General features: G+C 40.3%; 1 long non-coding RNA gene across 1 annotated transcript in view; it reads right to left on the bottom strand.

The window, feature by feature from the left end:
- Positions 1–21,874, bottom strand: part of LOC149248756 (uncharacterized) — a 331,776-nt gene extending 309,902 nt beyond the window's left edge. Inside the window, exons 1-3 of the long non-coding RNA XR_016265775.1 lie at positions 21,700–21,874; positions 21,361–21,461; positions 21,102–21,234 (exon numbers count right to left, since the gene is read on the bottom strand). This is a non-coding gene — a long non-coding RNA (uncharacterized LOC149248756). The remainder of the gene's footprint in view (positions 1–21,101; positions 21,235–21,360; positions 21,462–21,699) is intronic.
- Between the last annotated feature and the right edge of the window lie 371 nt (positions 21,875–22,245).

Raw genomic sequence — 22,245 nt, 5'->3', positions numbered from 1 at the left:
TGGTCTAGCAATCTTCAACATATCATTTCAGTTTACTATCCCTGAGGACGGGTGAAGTGTTCACCTGAAATGTTGAACACCTCAACGAGATCACACAAGACTTTATCATCAACATAATATGTACTTTCCTTAAGGAACAAGCAATCAAATACTAATCCTTTACTCCTCTACCATCCACAAATAAATGAACTAATAAGGTCAATTATTCAGGAGAAAAGGATCAATAAGGTAAGCTTTTATTTCCTATTAGCAAGGAAGGAAGGGCCACCAATAATTAAGTGTTGAAACTTGATATAGCATGTGACATATAACTAAAATTGTGTAGGTATATAACTGAGAACATGAAAAGTCACTGCGAGCTACTAGAAAAGTACAAGCTTTGGGTTACTATAGTCAGGTGACAATCCTAATACAAACATGCTAAGGTAGGTCAAGCTTTCATTTGGCGTCTTTCCTTCTCACTCAGTCTTATGGTAAAATGACTAACTGATAATTTTAGGTATGTTCTATGCTTAAAGCAATTTATTTCAATTTTCACAATTAGCTCCATATCTTTTCCAGATTAGCAATCACATCAACATTAAAGAAAACTGCAGATAGAACATAAACATAAATTGCAGAAGACAAGAGGACACAAGATGTGGCACTAGCCAGTGACAAACCCCAATGTGGGGAAACCCTTGATCAATTCTTCTTATATGTTCTTCAATAGTTCAGCACAGAGAGAGAGAGAGATCGTATGTTTACAACAGAAGTCAACACTTTGACTTATCTAGATAAGAGCATAGATCATCTCTAAGAAGATGATACATGAGATCAGTTGAAGACATGCTGCTTCAACTAATTCTCCAAGGTGACTCCTTCACCTATCGTTGTGCTGCATTTCGTCATCATGTTGCACCTCACCGCGCTGCACCATGCTGCACCCATCATCACTATGCTGCATCTCATCACGCTTCATTAATCATGACTGTACCCATCACTGTACTGCATTATGTGCCATTGTTGCACCATGTTGCCATCCTGACCTATGTGTTGGTTGCACCTTGCTTGCTTGTTGTCCCTTGCTTGCTTCTTGTCCCTAGCATGCTTGTTGTCCTTAGCATGTTTGTTGTTGCATGCTAGTTGTTCCTTGCATGCTAGCTGTAACATTGCATGCTTGGTGTATTTGCTGCTAAGTACCATACAACTGTCCCAATGTTAGTTAGTTGTCCCTTGCATGCTGCTCTCCTTCGGAGACAGATGCTCCGACTGTTTCGGCAATTCCCGACAGTTCTGGCAGTTCCCAGTTGTTCCCGGCAGTTCCGGTTGTTCCCAACAGTTCTGGCAGTCCCGATAGTTCCGTCTTTTCTAACAGTTCTAGCTTTTCTGGCAGTTTTGGCTTTTCCAGTAGTTTCGTTAGTTCCGACAATTCCGGCTTTTCCGACAGTTCCGGCTTTTCCGAAAGTTCCGACAGTTCCGGCTTTTCTACTAGTTCCGGCTTTTCCGGCAATTCTGGCTTTTCCGACAGTTTCGGCTTTTCTGGCATTTCCGGCAGTTCCGACTTTTCTAGCAGTTCCGGCTTTTCCGACAGTCCTGGCTTTTCCGGCTTTTCCGGCTTTTCCGACAATTCCGGCTTTTCCGACTTTTCCAGCAGTTCCGGCTTTTTCGACAGTTCCAGCTTTCTGCCCTCTGGATCAGAGCAAGTTATTCCTTAGGATCTCTCCTCCTACTAAAACCCAAAGACAAGTAGAAAGAGGAAGAGATCCCAAGTGTGTTGAAATGACTTGAAGGCCACCTCTATTTATACAAAACATTGAGCACATGTGGGGTTTATTTGGTTGCTGGCCAACCTTGACAAATTGTCTTCTAACGCAAATAAATTCATAACTCCATGAATACTTATCGGAATCGGATGATCTTTAGATCAATCCTACACCTCTCGATGAGAGGGATCCAAGAAAAATATCAGCTGCTATAAATAAGATGACCCGCATGGAGTTTGGCCCTAGTTTCCAATTTTAACGCTCCCTCTCAACTAGGGAGAACTCCATCCGTTGATCCATATGTCCGACTGTACTATCTCTACCATCAGTGCCCTGCGCTGCTTTGCTCTGCTCTGATCTGCTGAGCTCTGCTCTGCTGAACCATGAAGAAGAAGAATCTAGGTTGCACGAAATGGGGAAACGGGTACGAGTTTCCGAAACGGGAAGCGATATGAAACGTGGCCTCCCCAAAGTTTGGAAACGGAGAAACGCGAATATATATATATATATATATATATATATATATATATTAGGACATTTAAGAAATATGTGCAATCATAAAGCATATATGATACATTCTAATTTATTACATTATGATAAAATTGTCAATTGTCAATGCATAAACTATAAGTCTCTAAATTTACATCACATTTACTCATGAATGATCACATAATGAAAATAGAAATATCCAAAATCAGCCATGAGAAATTTCTAATTTCTTGTCTCGTGCTTGATTGGGAGTCTCCTCCTACATAGTCGAACGACCTTAGTGCTCTTGATTAAATACAAGTTTCATACCCTAGTACCCTACATGCTCTTCATTATTGGGAGTCTCCCCTGCATAGAGGGCTTGGTTCTCTTGATTAAATAGAAGTTCCATACCCTAGTACATGATAAAATCCAATGGAAACATTGCAATCCCCCCAATCTCGAAATCCTGAAAAACAGATAAGTCTGCTGGATTTTGAGTGAGATCTAAAATTCTACTTTCTCCATATGAAATCCAATGAAGGCGAAACCACTCTCAAACATCCTGAGTCATTTCATGGTAATGTTAAAAATTTAAGTAAAAGGATGAAAATGAAAAATGAAGGAGAATATCACTTTTACTTTAAGAATTTAACATTACCATGAACTGCATATCAACACTAGGGCAAAAGTTAACTTTTATAACTTTAGACAGGCATCTAGAAGCAACTAGAAGTCACTAGGATAACCTAACAATAAATTAGAAAAAAAATTAAAAAAACCACAAGTAAAACGCTGAAACATGAGTCGTACAGCCCTGAAACGCGTTTCAGGCCGTACTGGCCACGTTTCAGTTTCGTGAAACGTGGCAGTACGGCCTGAAACGCGTTTCAAGGCCGTACCATACGCGTTTCAGCGTTTCGTACCGTTTCCGTACATAAACGCCCCCTTGCCCTATGTTTCCTGCAACATAGAGAAGAATTGATCGAGAGTGTCTCATACCATTCTTTACTGACCCTAAGTTAGTTTCAACTTTCATCTAAAGAGAGTGTGCCACATCACTCTTTCTGACCCAAAGTTAGTTTTATTGATCCCAGATCAATATCACAAGAGAGTGTCTCAAACCACTCATACTGATCCTAGATCAGTTTCATTGATCCCAGATCAGTTTCATTGATCCCAGATCAATGTCACAAGAGAGTGTCTCAAACCACTCATACTGATCCCAGATCAATGTCCCAAGAGAGTGTCTCAAACCACTCATACTAATCCCAGATCAGTTTCATTGATCCCAGATCAATGGAGGTCATCCTAGCATAGGGAGTACGGTAGATACAGCGATGCGTCCATCGATAGTACTACTATGGTCCCTATCCTCATTTCCCTGCTCATTGAACAGATGATAGGTACTTCCCATGAGTCCCAGACTGCATGGGTAGGATGACTCGACAGGAGAACTAATCATCCTGTCCACAGGGGAACGAATCATCCTATCAGTGGATGCCACGGAGAACTAATCATCCTGTTCCACAGTCGCCACGGAGAACAAATCATCCTAGCCCACAAGAGAACTAATCATCCTGTTCCACAGTCGCCACGGAGAACAAATCATCCCGGACCACAAGAGAACTAATCATCCTGTTCCATAGTTGCCACGGGAGAACTAATCATCCCAGCCCACAGGAGAACTAATCATCCTGTTCATAGCACACCACCAGGGGAGGGTGAGTCGCCCTGTGGTCGTATGTTGCTCCAGTAAGTACCCCAAGCCCCCCAGAGCTCCCAAAGCTCAATGCATGTAACATGCAGGACCCTTATAAGAAGGTCTCTCAACGACTCCAAGTCGTTCAGGAAAGTCACAGATTTGACCTTTCCCAAGGCTTTGACAAAATGTCTACGACCTATACATCAGTCTCAATGCGATGAAGCCTCTTCGCTCATTGGCTTACCATATCCCAGATAAGGCAGTATCTAATGTCTATCTGTTGGAGCAATCATCGAATTCGGGATTCCTCAATAATTGAATCCCCCCTCTAGGGTTCATAGAGAATCATAGTGGCATTCATCATGTGTACAAACAGTTCACTTAAGAGCTTCTGCAACCATGCAACTTCACACAAGATCATACTCGTAGTTATGTATTCGGTCTCGACGGTGCTTATAGCAACCGACTTCTGCTTCCTGCTCATCCATGATATCGAAGCAGAATCCAAAGAGAACCAGCACTGAGAAGTGCTCTAGTGATCCTCCACACTGCCTGCCCAGTCAACATTCGAATAATCATGTAGTTTCATATTTCCGGCAGATATCTCAGAAGATTCTTGGCACCAATCCAGTGAGGCTTAACCAAATATGAGCTGACCATGCTAACTGCAAAACATATTTCCAGACGGAAGTTCACCAAGAACATCAACGCAAATGAGTTTATGAAACTCAGAGGCATTTCCCAAATCTGGTCCGACATCACTACCATATAACTTCTGAAAGTTAAGATCCTCGAGGTAGTCACAAGCTTGCAGTTTATCATTCCACATCCGGAATCCAACTCCCTCTTACTTCTGCAAACGAGAAGATCTGCACCTGTCAGAAATAGGTCGTCCTCATAAGGTGCCAGTATGAGAGGTCTATCATCCACAACCTTCGAGTAATGGTTTGGATCGGTTTCACTCCTAGTGAATCTCAACTTCATCAAACAGCTATCAATCCTCTCATACTACGCCCGAGGTGTTTTGCTTCAAGCCATAGAGGGCTTTCTTCCACCTGTATACATGAGATTCCCAATCATGTATCTCAAACTCCTCAGGTTGTTCCAAACCTGTGGACCTGCTGCATGAGGAGAATGGTCCCCTTACATGTACCTTCATGCTCTACTTGAATTCAAACATCCCTATCACCATTTGACTCACATCAGGTAGGGCCCCATAGGTAGACCTCCGATGTTATATATGTGATATGTCAATTGACATGATCCCCAATGGACCATCTTGCAACTTGATACAAATTGCCAACCCTGAACCCATGAGAAAAAGCATCTTTGAAAATCATATTTTTTAACACCTACCTTTCCATCGATGAATGCCACCCTGAAACCTTTGACTTCCATTTCCGATATGGACACCAGGTTCTTCTTGCGATCAGGTACATAAAAGAGATTCTATAAATGAATCAAGTTACCCTTATTCAATTGAGAGTTAACATTCCCTACACCCTTTCCGGGATAGGTGGCATCGGCTCCAAGTATAATCCCACGATTGTTTCCATCTCTACCAAATTAGGGAGTGCACCCATCTATCCGATGAAGTACCTTGAAGCACTACAATCTATAAGCCAGATTCCCAAAGAATCTAAAGGAGAGGGCCAATACAAGATAACGCTTCTTTATCTTATCAGAAACAACATTTGATTCTTCATACCTAGGGTTCCTTGCTTTCTATGAAGAGTCGGCCATTTCCTTGATGACCTGCATTACCTGTCATTCCTTTGATCATTGAAGATGTCCCTGGAATGATTGTTATCATCATCAAGTGATGTGTCCCTGCCATTCGGACACTCCTTCGCATAATGGCCGAACTATTTATCTGCCTTTCCTTCCACCCTGAGATCCGATCTTCCAATGAAGTGATCTTTAGGTAGGCCATATTCCGCTGCGCCATTCTAATAATATTCTCTGCTTCGACTTCACCCTTGGTGAATTTGAAGAGGGATGAGGAATCCACTGATCCTTTTGTCCTTTCCCAATTGTCTTCGGTGATTGCTCTTTCACTCTTGCTTGGGCATTGTCTTCACCTCAGCTCTAATACCATGTTAATTTTAGGTATGTTCTATGCTTAGAGCAATTTATTTCAATTTTCACAGTTAGCTCCATATCTTTTCCAGATTAGCAATCACATCAGCATTAAAGTAAACTGTAGATAGAACATAAACATAAATCGCAGAAGACAAGCCAAGACAAGAGGACACAAGATGTGGCGCTAGCCAGGGACAAACCCCAATGTGGGGAAACCCTTGATCAATTCTTCTTATATGTTCTTCAATAGTTCAGCACAGAGAGAGAGAGAGATAGTACGTTTACAACAAAAGTCAACACTTTGACTTATCTAGATAAGAGCATAGATCATCTCTAAGAAGATGATACATGAGATCAATTGAAGAGATGTTGCTTCAACTAATTCTCCAAGGTGACTCATTCACCTATCGTTGTGCTGCATTTCGTCATCATGCTGCACCTCACCACGCTGCACCATGCTGCACCCATCATCACTATGTTGCATCTCATCACGCTTCATTGATCGTGACTATACCCATCACTGTACTGCATTATGTGCCATTGTTGTAGCATGTTGCCATCCTGACCTATGTGTTGGTTGCACCTTGCTTGCTTGTTGTCCCTTGCTTGCTTGTTCTCCCTAGCATGCTTGTTGTCCTTAGCATGCTTGTTGTTGCATGCTAGCTATAACATTGCATGCTTGGTCTATTCGCTGCTAAGTACCATACAACTGTCCCAATGTTAGTTAGTTGTCACTTGCATGTTGCTCTCCTTTGGAGACAAATGCTCCGGTGGTTTCGGCAGTTCTGGCAGTGCCGGCTGTTCCCAGCAGTTCCGGCTATTCCCGGCAGTTCTGGCTGTTCCGGTTGTTCCCGACAGTTCTGGCAGTCCCGACAGTTCCTTCTTTTCTGGCAGTTCCGGCTTTTCCCGCAATTCCGACTTTTCCGGCTTTTCCCGCAATTCCGTCTTTTCTGGCTTTTCCGGCAGTTCCGGCTTTTCCGACTTTTCCGGCAGTTCCGTCTTTTCCGGCAGTTCCAGCTTTTCCAATAGTTCTGGCTTTTCCAACAGTTCCGACTTTTCCGACAGTTCCAGCTTTTCTGGCAGTTCCAGCTTTTCTGGCTTTTCCGGCAGTTCCGGCTTTTCTGGCATTTCCAGCTTTTCTGGCTTTTCCGACATTTCTGACTTTTCCGGTAGTTCTGGCTTTTCCGGCATTTCTGGCTTTTCAAGCTTTTCTGGCAATTCCGACTTTTCCACTAGTTCCGGCTTTTCCGGCGGTTCCGGCAGTTCCGACGTTTCCGGCTTTTCCAGCAGTTCCGGCTTTTCCAGCTTTTCCGGCTTTTCTAGCAATTCCGGCTTTTCCGGCAGTTTCGACTTTTTGCCCTCTGGATCAGGGCAAGTTATTCCTTAGGATCTCTCCTCCTACTAAAACCCAAAGACAAGTAGAGAGAGGAAGAGATTCCAAGTGTGTTGAAATGACTTGAAGGCCACCTCTATTTATACTAAAACGTTGAGCACATGTGGGGTTTATTTGGTTGTTGGCCGACCTTGACGAATTGTCTTATAACGCAAATAAATTCATAACTCCATGAATACTTATCAGAATTGGATGATCTTTAGATCAATCCTACACCTCTCGATGAGAGGGGTCCAAGAAAAATATCAGCTGCCATAAATAAGATGACCCACATGGAGTTTGGCCCTAGTTGCCAATTTTAACACTAACCTATGTTGCCAATGAAAGGCGGTGCATTCGAAATTCGGGTATAGGGGGTATAAGACCTTTCCTATTGAAATCCTGGGGATCAAAATAGAAAAACTACCTCAGCCCCAGGGAATCTAAACCTCAATGATGACACTCAGGCTGAATTAACATGAACGAGGTTGGTGATCGCCCTTGTTATATCACGACCCTTCGATACGAGGATCTAGGAGTTCCCAATGAGGTACTCGCCCTCGACAACCTTAAGTAGATTATGGAAGTTAAGGCCTTTGTGGCAAATCTAAGAGTCATAAGGTTTCCTTGGAAGGTGCTGGACCCGCCTGTATAAAAAGACCCATTGTTCCATTAACTTAACTTATTTTCTTCCAACTCTCGTGGAAATAGCTTTGAGGGATAAATAGATCAAAGCTTTAAGGATCAACTTGTTTGAGAGATGGCTAGGCGATGGTATCTCCACCCTAATCAAGATTGATGATGGTTGACCCAAAGGTGGTCGCCCTTGACGTGGATCTTTGCATGCTAGTTCATGTCTCTAGTCTAGTTCAGGTTAATGTCTCTAAAAAGACTAACCTCAACCATATAGGGTGATAGGGTGTGTTGATTCTGTCTATTGAAATAGCTCATATGTGCCATTAAGAGTAATTTAATAAACAAGGGCTAGGCCATGGGGTCTTTACTCTTTCTTCCCTCATATAAAGAATATTAGTGGCTCTCCATTTCTCACTCACTTGACCTAGGGAGGGTTGGGTCATATTTATATATGTAATTACACTTTTCCCATAATTACCAGCATCATGGTCATTCTCATTCTTTACTCTCTCTCTAGTTACCGAAAGGCCTTTATTTCTTCCCCTCCAAGAGCTAGAAGGTGGTAAGGTATCCCTCTCCCCCATGTCGAGAATTCACTTACTTGCCCTTGTCTGATGCGGACAAGCAACTTTGTACCTTTATTTCTTCCCCTCAAAGCCCTAAATCGAGATCGAGATCTTTTTTGTCTTTTTCCATCTCTGTCCATATTGAAAATGAAGACATAAGTCTCTTTCAAGTATTCCACTGAAACACAACAAGGTTATACCTTTACTACTCCTGCCAAAGGAATTGGGGAAGGCCTTCCCTTGTTGTATTGATACTTGCTTCTCTGGCTATAAGGAAAGATAGTTGGCTGGCTAGCTTACTATCAGATCAGGAAAATAAATCATTCTTTGGTTGGTTTGGCTGGTCGGGTTTACCTAATCGGTTGGAGGTTTCCACTCGCCTAGGATTTTTACCAAAGAGAAAGCCTAGGAAGGAAGTGACCAATCTTAAGCATAAAAATCTTCCATTATTGTGTAACATGACAATAAATACATCTCATAAGAGGAACATACTTGGTTCATCAAAAAATTGCCTCAAATGGCCCTTATTCTTTGCTCTTACTACACTTATTAAAATATTAAGGTAAGTGAGGAAAACCAAACAAAGTAAGGAGAGAGAACCTGGTGCCTTTGAAGGGAAGAAATATAGGTGATGACTTGAGCTTCCTCTCTTGAGGCTAGCACAATATATCAAGGATAATAGTTGATGGTTTGAAGGGTTGAAAAGGGCACAGGAAAGATATCAAATCCATTGGGCTAAGCCAATTCCAATCAATCCAAGCCAGCAAGCCAAGTGCAATGGATTGTTTATTATATACGTAATAATAGTTACCTCCTTAGTTTGCAGAAGTTTATCCCTTAAGTAGGTAGAGCTTGAGTTCTAGCCCAAGATCAAGACCAATCTAGAGCTCTACTTTTGAGGGAAGAAAGGGGACCACTATAATGATCAAAACTAGGTCTCCCATCCCCAACAACAGAAGGTACAAACCTATACCCATCGGAATTCATCGAGTCATCCATCTGGAACATTAATCTAGTCATATGATCGTCTGGATCACTCACTCATCTACTATCATCTGCAACTCATCTGGTCATCCATCCATCATATTAGAAAAGTAAGGTTCAAGCTCTTAATCTCTCGTCGTCTCCATCAATAAAAAGGCCAAATAAGTGAGAAATAGGAATGGAGGGAAGAAAGGATAAGAGGCAGCGTTTAAGGCAGCATGAGAGGAGAGAGCACTAGCCAACCAAGACCAAGAAGGACTAATAACGGAATGGGATGAAACATAGAATAATAGGGAGGTACAAACAAAGGTGTGGTGCCATTTCGGATTAGCCTAGAGAGATAAGGTGCAAGATTTTCATGGACGTGTATGGATTGGATCCATGCATTAGATAATGTGGGAAAAAAGCATTTTGATGAATGAGCATATTCCATAATTCATCATTTGAGAAAGGGAACTTCTTTATATATGTAATAACATGCTTTTCGTGATTTGATGCAATAAGGTGAAATAGAATTAAGGCATTTACAAGGCATGGTGTAGTTGCTTACCTATAGAAGCACCAACAACAAAGGCTAGGCCCCACAGGTAACTAGACAAAAGGCATATGGGCCTCCCACAATAGATTGTAGATACATCCGTATTCAAAAGTATCCATAGGAAATAGTATCCGTAGGAAATAGCGATTCGATCCAACAGGAAATTGACTATTGCGCGCTATATAGCCGATAAATCTATAGATCCACCTTGACCCTTTACTTTCAGACGGGACAGGGCTAATTCCCCCAAATAGGCCATCTCGGTCATTAATGGTGAAAGCTAAGGGGCGTATAGTAGGTTAGGTTAAGAAAAGGTAGGTAAAGGAGCTAATAGAGGATAAGTAGGGACTACTGCAGGAATATTGGCAAATTGAATCATTCCGTGGTTAATAACATAGAAGGCAATATGAAACTGCTCTCTACGTACACCAGTTATAAAGAAAATGCCGGGAACAAATATTATGTAAGTCCGTACGATTGATGATCGGCCCCAGAATCAGGCAGGAAGTGGGACTCTTGCCTATCCTGCCTGCGGACCCGTTTGTGCGCCCAATAAGTAATGAATTGACTGTCTCATGTGCTACGCCTTCCCACTCCCAAAGAAGGAAGTAGAGTTTCCCACTTAAAGAAGGGGAGGGGAGGGACGTAGTATCCTGCATGCTTGGTAAGAGGTAGTTGGATATGCATGCTATGTGGGTGTACATGGGTATGCATGGGTATGCCTTCCTTGAATCAAGGTGGGTAGGTGAGTCTAGGTAGGTTTTATGCCTGCCGGGTATGCATGGGCCTACCTAGATATTAGGAGGTATGTTGATGCTGGAAGGAAATGAAACACACTTTATTTACCGCTTCATCACTTTGCCTTTATATAACTTACTTCTTTTTAGGCTAACATAGTTGGGTTGACATAGCCTGCCTAATTTATTATCTCCTTACCTTCGATTGAACGAAAGAAATGAACGAAGATCAATTGAAAAGGTTACCCCCCTTCCATTCTTCAGCCATTTACTGTTTGCTTTCATGGTTTCGTACGGTTGTGGGATCACAATTATATCCCCTTATGGATGGTAAGGATAGTCCAAGGTAGCCAACCTAGTAATTTACTCGCACTGGTGACCAACTTTGCATACAAGTACTTTGGGAATGTTTTCACTAACAAAGAAAGTTCACCCTCCCTCTTTGCACTCTCAAAATTATCAGTTCACAGCATAGAATTGATAACTCTACTGTTGATTTTTCAAGTGCAATAGATACAAGCACTAATTTATGAAATATTGATAATTACTTCTAATGATGTAGACCTTCTTTTAGCAATTCCAGTTTATCATTAAGAAACTACACTTCATAAATTCAACCATAAATGCATAAGGGAAGTAGAGATCACAATGCACAAAGAAAACACAAGATCTACCCTAGGAAAACTCACTTGGGGAAAAAACCCAACAACCTTTTTCTTAGAGAAGTTCTTCAGTTCAATAAGAGATACACCTAATACTGCTAGTCAACTATGATGGTCAAACCTGCTAAAATAAGCCTCTTGTCAAGTCAATCTTCTACCCAATAACTTTGGCCCTCTTTGATCTTCCTAGGCCAAATTTTAGCCTCCTAGAATATGTCCAAAAACTCATCCCTGCTTCCCAAAATAATCTACCCATAATTTCGGCCTTGCTGCCCATAAGTTCAACCTGTTGCCCAGAATACGTCTAGAAAGTCACATGTGCGAAGTCAAGGGGAGAGAAAAATTCTAGAGATGAATTTGTCGTTCTTCGTCCTGCTTCTTCCTTCTTCTTCTTCTTTGCCTGGATGCCCAGAATATCTCATCTTGTGAGAGGTCAAATGGTGACTTGTGGAGGATGTTGAGTGCTCTATATATAGTGTTATGTCTGTCTGAATGGGTGTCTCTTCAATGTAGATGACTTGACTTGAAGGAGGGTCGACTTGACAAGTTTGGAGCCAAAAAATCAAATTTCAAAATTTCTTCTTTTGATAATGACATGAAGAACATGTCTTACATTAATTTTTTCAAGGGTTGATCAATAAAATGACATGAAGAACATGTCTTACATTAATATTTTCAAGGGTTGATCAATAAAATGACATGAAAAACATGCCTTACATTAATCTTTTCAAGGGTTGATCAATAAAATGACATGAACATGTCTTACAATTCCATTATACATTTCAAGGGCTAAAATATTAATTATGAAGACCGGCCATAGCTACAAAATTCACCATCTATGACCACCTCTATTCTTGCTTAACCCCAAAGTAAAGGACAATCTACGTTGAATTGTGATGAAATTTGAGATGGAAAACTCAGGGTTCTAAGTAGTGAACTACTTAGGTCAAACCAAGTTTTTGCAAGGAAGTGAAAGTTGGCTCAACCAAAAGGGAGAGGAGCCTTTTTAGGCCGAAATTCTTAGAAATTTGTGAGGGAAAACGGGGGTTCTTGCCCATGGAATGTGATGACAAAACCATGTTTTTGTATCTTGTCCAATCCAATGCTAATTGATTCAAGTTTTCCGCTAAAATTTTGAGTGAAGAGGAGCAAGTACAGACATAAACCTTCTGCTAAAGGGTTGGGTCACAAAATGTCATTAGCTCAAAGTCCAAGTAACTGACTTCATCTCTTGTTGAACAATGTGATTAGCAAAAATATGGGTCTATAGATGTTGCAAAGTTGCTTCTCCGAAGTAGGAGGAGAAGGAAATGGATCGATTATCGCCTATATTATTTGTCCAATCAAGGGGGGGGTGATTTCCCATGTAATGTGATGAGAAACCATCTACTCTATATACTTCTTGAATGTAAATATTCCATACATAAGGCTAGGTTCACAGAGGAGAATCTACCATTAACAAGGCCACCTTAAAATAATAAATTGAAACAGATTAACTCATGGGAAGAGGTTAGTTCGGGCAAGGGAGAAGGCTTCACCCCCCCTCTTGTTGCAGTTGAGGAAGTGGTGCAGGTCAAGATCATTAAAATGCATACTAGAAGAAACTAGGAATTGAACCTTAATGTGAGGAGGCTTCCTCTATCTTCTCCATCCCTGGACGCCATGCAGGTTGGGGGCATCTTTCTTTGTGATACCCTTGATCTCCCCAATATTGCAGCTGAGTGATCAACTTTGGAGCCTTAGAGCCAAGTAGAGGTTCTTCTTTCTTCCTAGCAAGATCCTCCTATACAAGCATCTCACTAGGTCACGGGTTGTAGAGCTCAAACACTCCCAAAAGCAATTTCTAGTAACATGGCAGGTGCGAAAATGGATAGTTATTAGAGATATTAGGGCTCTCACTAGGGACTCTCCCTCGAGGTGGAAACCTCTTCCTGGGTTCTCCAAATCACAAACTATTTGGGAGAGGTAACAAGGTTTGGGGTATTTCAAAGGGATGTCGGAAAAACAATGGAGCATTTTTGTCATCACAAGGAATGATTTATGATGCTATTGGTTTGTCTGATATCCTCTTTGCCACTGAGATCCATGAAAGCTCGATCCAAACACTCCTAGACATAGCAAGTTACCACTAGCTTTTAGTTTGCAAGTAAAAAACCAAGTGTTTAGGTGGTATCAAAGGTTTAGGTGATGTGGCTTACCTGAGTAGAGACTCTACGCAAGGCAAGGTTCTTATGATGACCTCAAACAATTTTTTCAAGCTCATGTGGATTTGGATTAGCAATTTAGCCCTCCCCGAATACATCTACATTGCAATCTACTACTTCCCTCTAGCCTCATCTTATCTTGCTATTCATGGTGATTCATTGGGAGATCTCTACCTAAACTTCTATGCCGACATTATTCAGTGTTCAACAATTGGGGAGGTCATCCTTCTAGGTGAATTTCATGCTCACACCAAATCTCTCAAAATTCCTCTCCATGATAGCTCTAAGGATGCGTTTTGAATTCGAGAGATAGATACAGAGTTAGAGGGACTTTACCAATTGTCAAACGATGCTTTGGAGGCTATTTTAGTTTATGGCAAGCACCTCTTATGGCTTGGAGAATCTGAGATTATCATGAGATGCTAATCCTGAATGGCCTCTTTTGGTTCCCAGTCTCCCGCAACTTTACATGCTTTCCCCATAGTAATGGAGGTAGTGTGATGGATTATATCATGTTCAACAATGAACTATTCCCTTTTATTAATCATTCCTCAATAACCCCCATCCCTTTAGTTGACCATAATCCTCTTTCCTTCTTGCTCCAAACCAAACCACACCCCCCCACCTTCCTCAACCCCACCTCTTCCAAGCCCACCTTAAAGCATTATCCTCTTTATTTGATAAGGAGGAATATGACACCTTCTCATACCACCTCTGCCAAATTCTCCCTCCCAATTCATTGTTCAAATCTGCCTTGGTCAAGTATGCTTGTCTCTCTTCCACCACTTGGCAAGCAACCCTTTAATCATACCCCCACTCCACCCAATCCATTTCCCCTTCCACAAAACTCGACTCTTGCCCTATCAATCAATGGTATGACAAGGATTGCAAGGCAAATACACAACTAGCTTCATCAAACTTTCAACCATGTTTTCCACTTCTAACCGGCTCTTGATAATTTCTTTAGTCGCCTCCTCCACCATAAGAAATTCCTCTTTATCTCACAAAGGTGACATGACTTGAGTGCTTCTCTCATCCATGCTCCTAAAAACATTCAACATACCATCTTCCCTAACCACTTGTCCTCCCCCCCCCCTCACCCTTTCCATGGAAGCCTTTCCTTAGTGCATAAAGAAAAACACTGGTTTGTAGAGTTGGATGTATAGACAACAAGGATCTCTAAGTTCAGAAGAATTAGGAGTGGGTTCAAAAGATTGAAGATTATTTGGTGCACGAAACTCAGTACTAAAGTAGAAGTGCCCATCTTAGTCTTCAAGCCCATAAATCAGAAATGCCCATTTGTTGTAATTAGATGTTGGTGGAGTTCCATACCTTTATTCTCAAGCACAATGAAATCAACTTTATATCTAGTAGGATTTTTGTTGACCATGGTAAAGAAAAAAAATTGTGCCTAGGACATGCTCTTTCTTCAGCGCCAGTCAGCTGGGTGGGAGGGATATAGAAATAGTAAGGGCCCTACATGCAATCATATTGAGGGGTAGGCCAAAAGGGAATAAAGGAATTCACACCTTATTCTATCATATTCATGATTTCGGGCATTTATTACATTATGCTAGGAAGAGAAAAGATCTATAGGTGGCAAAATCTCTTTCATGTGTTTTACTAAGCTACAGAGGGGTTTACACAATGGCATCTAAGGGACACAATAACTCTACAATCTTCTCCACCAATATATTTATGTCCCCATGTTACAACTTTATCTATACAAATAAGTATGTAATTTCCATAAGCAAGCAATTAATCTAATGGATTTGGGCATCCCTCATCTCTACTATTCCTTCCCTTCCATAGAGAAAGAAATTCCCTATGGTTAATATTCCTCCTATAGCTAGGGAAATGCAATGAAATGATTCGGGTAGAGCATAGAAATTAAAGGAAAAGACAGATCGAGAGATGCTCATTTGAGTAGTTTTGGCCACTAAGAGAGGAAAGACAGCCCTATTGACTATAATGGATTTCTAAAATCAGGGTGGATGGGCCCTCTCAATGTACCTATCTAGGACCTCAGCTACAAGATATTAAATCTATTCCCTACAACAAAACACAGATTTATTATCTCCAACAAAATGGAAAGGGATAGGGATCTATCCTCTCCACGCAGAACGCTCTCTCCAGCAGAACGCAAAGGAGAAGGAGTCTATTTTCTCCACACAAAATGTGAATTTGACGCTAACGATTAGGAGGAGATAGGTGGTGGGTTGTCGCAGTACCGTTTTCGATATTGACAAATGTTGTAAGATGTTTCTCCCAATGTTGAAGTGGTGAATGAATCCATAGTTTGCACCAATTAACTGAGATAGAATGTCAGAACATAAAAGCTATTCCTTGCACCAAACAAACCCACCAATCTCTCTTTTGCAAGTGACGAAGCGGAAAGGTCCAGTCCATCACAAGAAAAGTCTACAAAGTCCTAAAGAGGTTGGTTCACCAACATAGATTCACTAACATTCATGCTCGCGAGGGGCATGTTCTACAATGGAGAGCAACAAAGATTGGTTTGTTGACACTTGGAATTCACTGGAACTTAGGCTATGTTAAAGGTTCTCATGATCTAAGGCCACTCGAAAATCACTCCATATTCCCCTCCAAAAAAAGGAATTGGAGTATCACTCCATTGATTGATCCCAAAAGAGCATTTAGAATGTGACATGCTCTTAATATTGACATATTTGCAAGACTCCCTTAACCTCTTAGGAACGGGGAGAGTGTACAACCTTGACCAGTTATCAAAGTGAATAAAATGAGTAGGGCTCCTATCAAATGAACGATCCACTTGTAAATGGATCATTCAGCACCTACATCCATTAGGTTAAAATCCCCACGCTCCACGATATGGTGTTGATACCATGAATTCACCTCTATATCCATCTTCTTCGTCCCTGACTTGGCCGCTAGAGTCCTGACCAAGGGGAGGAAAGGCCAAGGACAGAGTCGAACCATCATTCGAGGATTTGCAATCCAATGCAGGGCCATTACTTTACTCGACCTAGAAGGAGTCGAAACCGATACATAATACTTGGAACACAAATAATGATAGATAGATCAAGCAAACTTCCAATCTTTACAGAGTGGCTAGAGATAGATGTAGATTTATGGGGGAAGGTAAATTATTACGTAGATAGTGCTAGGCTATTAAAGCTTCCTCAGTTGAGGTCCACGTCTTCACTAATCTATGCCCAACGTGTTCAACATTTCCCAAGGAGGAAGGAATTTCTCAAATCTCACCCTATTGTATTATGTATATAATACTCCTATGTGTCGTGTGATCAATAAAAAAGCATGTCTTATTGCCACAAAAGTAGTTTTTTTATGTCATATATAAAGTGATTTCAAACTAGTTGCTCGATCGACTTTTGCGGTTTCTTTTCTTACATATCTAAGATCGCAATTTATAAGTTCGAAAATAAGGAATAGTGAGGGAAAGTCGACTTCTCGTTAAGCTGAGAAAGATAGCATGCAATAGTACTCTAAATTGATAGATTCGACTCACTGTTGATCCTAAGCCAGGAAAGACTTGATTGACTTCTGTTATTGGAACTATTCCACTAGCTATAGCTTTTCACATAGAATGAATGGTTCAGTTACTCTACCACCCCACCTAGATTGGGAATGTCGTAGAATAAATATATAGAGGGCTCGTTGCCTCACCATCCCCCAAGTGGGATATATGGAAAGTGGTTCAGGTAGCTCAATTGGTTAGAGAAAAGGACATCAAATGCTTGCCTTCACTTCTGTCAATCAAGCTTCCCTTCCTCTATTTTGTTCCCCAAAATAGAGTGTTCGCTTGTTCCTCGCCCTTTTCAGGGCGAGACACTTCATGTACCTCGCTCTTTGCCAAGTTAGTTATTTGGTGAGGGGGCAAACAAGCAATAAATACCTTCAAACACTGAGATTATTAGGAGAATTAAAGGCTCTATTGAAGGCTTGATTCTATTCGTGGGGAAAGCCTGATTGACAAAAAGATTTGTAGCCTACATTCACTCTATTCTTTCTTAGGGAAAAGAAAATACATAAAGAAAGGCTTCACTACTTATATTCTAGTGGGGATGGGATTTCTTAGCTAAAAGATTTTCTTTGGGGAAAATTGATTTCTTCATTTTCGTTGTTATCTATTCATTAGTGTGGTGACAAAGCATTCAACAATCAAGCGGAATTAATATTTCATTCATTATAGGAACAGAAGGAAAAACCCCACCATCTACAATGAGATTTGTTCCTGCCCAAATCACTTCATTACTTGGCCTCATTGCCATCAATATGATGCTAGGATTTTGTGTAAATGCAGGGAGTGACAAAGGGGAACCCTTACCACCGTAGACTACTAGTTCCTATTGCGGACGATCAAAAGGTGTTTCATGCAATTTCTCTCCATGATCTTAAAGAAGTACTATGTTGAGGAATTCAACCTTACTAGTGATCTTCAACAAAAAGAGTACATTGGAGCTAGCATTCTGTGAAGAACAAAGATTCTTATTGCTCAATTAAGAACTAACTCTAATCAACTTCAGTATGAAACGGGACAGTGGAAAAGACCTAAAGAAGCTTGTGAAGAACGAGTGTGTATTTTTTGCACTTCCTAGGCAGTGGCATTGGAAAAACATTTCATTTTGGAATGTGATGCTTTCAGGGACAGTATAGATAGTTACGGCAATATGTTAGCAATAGTTTCTTGGCATTGTCTTTTCAGTGAGGGGGCCATTAGAAGGATGGGCCAACTCATCATCAATTTAAATAAGAAAAGGATTGAATTGCAAAAGGCGAAAAAAATGGACACTAGTGGTCCCATGGGCTATTTTTAGTCTCGTAGACATTAAAATCTCATTCATTCATTAAGTAATCACAGTAATAAATCTTCCATTCTTGAACACCTTATGTACTCCTTGGGCAGGGAACACGGGACCACCAAGAGAATTTCAAAAATTCCTATGTAGAACTAGGGGATAGGACCAGAGGACACCAATTATATCTATTTGTTTATGAAACGAGGTGTAGCACATCATTTCTCTCTATAATTCGCTAGGTCAATCAGCTCCTTGAATCATTCACAATCTACCTATTATCGCATCATGGCAAATTATCCCCATTCATTAGCACGGTGAAATACAGAAATCTTTGTCTCACTTATTAGCTATCGTTAGATTCATTACAGAAAGCAAACAATCAATCAATCAAAGGGCAACACGTCATTTGTCTATATGAATCAAGGAGCAACATTAGCTAATATACATACAAGTTTTTCTCCATCAGGAAAGGAAATCAAGAAGCAAATCAAAAGAATGTTGAGTATATAACGATCACTATTCATTTCTCTCAAAGAAGAACCTTGAACATCAGGTGATTATCTAACGCCAAGCACATCATTTCCTATTTTCCATTTCAAAGGCTAAGCAGAGCACACACGGTGAACCAAATCAATATCGATCATCGAATTCAAGTACCAATTTCATAAGTATGCATTGCATGCGTACCACCCCACCAATTTGAATATGCACCCCATCAAATTTTTTATATATCCTATGTTCACCCGAGAAACACAAGAGAATTGGAAGGCATAATAATCTAAAAATCCTATGTAGAACCAGGGTACAAGATCGAAGGACACAAATTATATCTATTCATTTATGAATCGGGGTGTAGCACATCACTTCACTCTATAATTCGCTAGGTCAATACTCCTTGAATTATGGACAACCTATCTACAATTGCATCATGGAAAATTATCTCATTCATTAGCACAGTGAATCATAGGAATCTCTATCTCATTTATTAGCTATCGTTATAGTCATTATAGTAAGCAAAGAATCAATCAATCAAGGTGTAGCACGTCATTTATCTATATGAATCAAGGAGAAACATTAGCTAATGTACATAAAAGATTTTCTCCATCAAAAAGGAAATCATGAAGCAAATCGAAAGAGTGTTGAGTATATAAGCATTGCTATTCATTTCTCTCAATGAAGAACCTTGAACATCAGGTGATTATCTAATGCCAAGCACATCATTTCCTCTCTTCAGTTTCACATGCTGAGCAGAGCAGTGTGCGGTGAACAAAATCAATATCAATCATCGAATTCAACTACCAATTTCATAAGTATGCATCGCATACGTACCCCACCAATTTCAATATGCATGCAATCAAATTTTTGGTATATCCAATGTTCACCCGGGAAACACAAGAGAACTGGAAGGCATAATCATCAATTGATGGCACACTGGGTAATGACCGTAAGGATTGGCTGGTAGTCCGGGATCGATAATTTTTACACCTCGACGTGAGAACAACAAGAACTACAGCCCAATGAGACATCTTAGCGATCTCATCGGAGACTAACTAGAGGAGATCTATACTAGGGCATACCATATACATTTTCTATGGCAACAGCAAAGGGAACCAAAGATAGGAGCAGAAGCCCATCATATCATCTCATTTCCTAGAATGCATAACACGAATTATCTCCATTCATAAGCTTGGAAAAGAAGTCGCAATGGAATCAAAGACATGAAAAATCTAAGCATGCATTATAATTTTTAGTATGCTGCTGAACACAGAAACAAGTATGGATAAAAGGTTTTTATATTGGCAAAGCAAGGAGCAGCAACCCAGACATCATCTCATTACCAACCCTGCTGCTATCACAGAATTTTAAATTTCGAACACACACAACAGGTTTTCTCTCTATGAATGCTCGAATTTGGAAGGGCTCAATTCGATATCAAATGAGCTCCCAAAAATAACATGTTCACTATAATACAGAACATACTGCATACATAACAGACAGAATTTACTCTTGAATCAATGCATCGAGGATAGTAGGGGAGGTGTAGCGTGGCACGGAAGGAAAAACTCAATCAGAAAAATATATATAGTTTCTGAAAGTTGCACATAATCTTGTCTCTAAATTGTGTGAGCATAGATCTAGGTACAATTTTTTCCACCTTTGTGCTCTTATACAGGATAGGTATTGTCAAGATTGTTATGGTCGATGCCATAATCTTATTATATCAAAGCATCGACGGGAAGTACATAATGGAACTCTGTGATACAATCCGAAAAATCTGGGCATCTTTGGGGGCAGCCCACTCTTCTGGTGTGGGCATCATCTATCTCAGCCACCCTCACAGAACAACAGAATCCCTAAACAACTAAAGGAAAAAGCCCACAAATAACCGCAAAATCCCCAAAAAAAACTAAAGGAAACGACCCTTGGATTTGTTTCAGGGAGATAATGCTCATGTGATTCTGAATAAAAAATGTTTTCCTATCATCTAAAGTTAAAGAAAATATAACATTAAAAATCTATATCTACTGGCCAAAAATAAAATGGATGATAATAAATGAAGAGCATCGAATTGTAGAGGGAAAAGGGCATAAAGAACCTACCGAGAAATGACGGCAGCTACCCGATGGTATTGATAATGGAGCATCCCGCCAAGTTTTTTTTAAAATTCTCAACAATTGAGAATTTGCAATTGCTGTCACCCAGCCTGCCAAGCCATGCTCAATACAGTACTTCCTGTGATTACAAATTAAATACCATAAATTCACAAATTAGAAATCAAATTCCAATGGACAGTATGATTTGCTCAATCATATTAAGACGAAGATGAAAATGAAAACGATGATAGAGATTTTGACATACTTACAAATAATAGGAATCGCCTTGGCCCATCGAACCCTACGTCTGCTTTCTTTACCTCCAAAGATTTCTCTGCCAATCTCCTCTCTCAATGAAGTCACACACTATCACATTCTCACACACAGATCACAAAATTACGCAATATGACACTCTAACACAGAGATCACAAAAGTACACAACATCCACGATTGAACACATATCATATAAAGAAACACGCGCAGAAACAGACAATACACAGAGACACATGCACAAACACACACGATATAACCCACAGAGCGGTCACTGGACAAACATACACAGCCATGCCGGTTATAAAAGCATCATGCATTAATTCCTCCTTACCTCTTTCATAGCCATCAGAGCACAGGAACCTCGACCAGCTTTTACAGGTAGTCCAGTACTAACTTCAGTCTATCATCGTGCATAGAACCACGGCATCTCAGAGCCAAAACCACCCTTACCAAAGTATGATAAATACATATGTATCCCCAACCAATCCTCTTACAAGTTGGAAGCTGTTATTTTCATCTCTTCCTCATTATCGAAATTACAAAAAGACAAAACAAAATTATAAATACATATGTATCCCCAACCAATCCTCTTACAAGTTGGAAGGTTCTATTTTCTCCCTTCCTCATTATCGAAATTACAAAAAGACGAAGGAAATTATAGAAATTACAAAAAGACAAGCGTAACGAGCCTAAAATTAAATTGGGTATTAAAATTTAGAAAATTAAACGTAAAAAAATTAAATTGGGTAATCCGGAGAGTAACATTAAATTGGTATAGGTTTTGAAAGTTAAAATTAAACCAAAAAAATTGGTATAGATTTTAAAGGAAAAAATTTAGAAAATAAAATATTGATTTACCGTAATAATAATATGGATT

This window comes from Pinus tabuliformis, chromosome 7 (assembly GCF_031772625.1).
Source record: "Pinus tabuliformis cultivar Carrire ecotype Pingquan chromosome 7, CPIR1, whole genome shotgun sequence".
NCBI lineage: Eukaryota > Viridiplantae > Streptophyta > Pinopsida > Pinales > Pinaceae > Pinus > Pinus tabuliformis.
This window is presented reverse-complemented; position numbering and strand designations above follow the sequence as displayed.